Genomic DNA, 1,921 nt, shown 5'->3' with positions numbered 1-1,921 from the left:
GCACGCTACTCCCTGTGACACGAATATGGTTACGCATTCACGAATTGGATTGCCGTGATCTCCAGCAAACTATAAAAGATAAATTTCTAAAGATCACGAATCACTTGCATGACTTCAATATTTTCTTCATCACCGTCTTCCTTACGACCTGCAGTAGCACCCGTTTGCATGCATTAATATCTGTTTGCTTTCCCGCCTCTCAGTCCCTCCTCTCTCACTTTATGGTTGAACTTGTGGTTAAGCCTCGTTATTTCCCTGGTGGTCGAGCCCGGAACTGTTTCGACGTTTTCTCACTCAGATCCCAATGAAATCCACTCTCGAAGCTTGGTTGTGAAAGGAACGCTCACGGGCTCTTGTTTGTGGGGATGGGTGTGAATTGGATTTCTTTCTTATGTACACAAAAATAGAGTTAGATGGATATAAGAATTTGATATATATATATATAAATATATATGTATGTGTATATATAATGTATATATATACATATATATATATATATATATATATATATATATATATATATATATATACATTCGTACATACATACATGCAGACAGACAGACAGACATGCATAATACAGATATACATATATATGTATATATGTGTACACACGCATATATATATATACATATATATATATATATATATATATATATGTATGTATATATACACAAGCATAGATATATACACACACGCATATATATATATATATATATATATATATATTATATGCATATTTGTATTAATATATAGATAAATAGATAAATAGATATATATATATACACATAGCGTTAATTGCAGTGTTTCTATATCCCCTTTTTATATAAAATTTCTAAGATCAACGAGACTGTGAACACTTTACTCATAATATCAGCAATGCGATCAAGATTAGATGCCTCTCGTTTGCGATTGATAAAATATCAACGACTTTCTTCAGATTTACATTTTTATTGTTAAAATTTTCAATCTGCTTTGTTGGAGAAATTTATGTTGCTCTATGATATGCAGTTTTAGAGTTATGTTTTGATATTTTTTTGAGGGAACTATGACAATAAACTGTGATAAATTGTTTCATAACAAAAGTTGTTTGATTCACTAATGTATTTGGTATTATTTTCCAAGTTGCTGAATTATGTCAAACAAACTATACGTTAAAGCTAATATCAGTGGTTATAGCAGTAAATTCCACGCCGCTAAGTTTTATTAGAGAAAGAAATTGTTAATAAAAAAGCAGCGATCACGTGTAAAAAGTGGTGAAGCTCCAAGTCGTTAATTTCAGGTTCTTCATTATTTACTGCATGTGGCCATCATTCATCATCTTTTTCGCGGTCATAAAAATTCCTTCTTCACAAGCTCTTGTAAGGCACATCTTTCGTAAACTTTTATCAAAGGATGAACGAGGCAAGAGTAATTGTGATAATAGATACTGAGTAAAAGTCATATGTAAAGGAGAAGATAACGAAGAAGTTCATAGAAAAACATGGAATACATTTTTTTTTTTTTATATGTAAACAGAAGCCGCCTTGCAATGCCAGGTTTGGACGCTCGCTGAGGCTGCTCCGTACTGTGCAAAGGGAAAGCAATGTTATATCCTTCAAGCACTACGGCTGTGTATTCTATAGCGATAAATGGGATGTGCAACTGTTATCAATAGTGCAATGGCGTGTGTTTGTGTGAAATCATAAACCGGCGTACGATAATAGGATAGGTTTTGTGATGCGCGAACATTACCGTTTGAATGGTGCCAGATGTACGATCGTCCATGAATTTCGGGCATAAAATGATATCGATTTTGCCTTGTAACCTAAATCCCTGGTCATATGCTCTGTCTATTTTCCAAGGTGAATTTAATAAATCAGGGCATGACACGTTAAAGGCGCCGTCCTCTTGTACCGAAACCATATTTCCGTTTCATGGTAGT

The sequence above is a fragment of the Penaeus chinensis genome, chromosome 7 (genome assembly GCF_019202785.1).
Source record: "Penaeus chinensis breed Huanghai No. 1 chromosome 7, ASM1920278v2, whole genome shotgun sequence".
Classification (NCBI taxonomy): domain Eukaryota; kingdom Metazoa; phylum Arthropoda; class Malacostraca; order Decapoda; family Penaeidae; genus Penaeus; species Penaeus chinensis.
Note: the sequence above shows the minus strand (reverse complement) of the source record.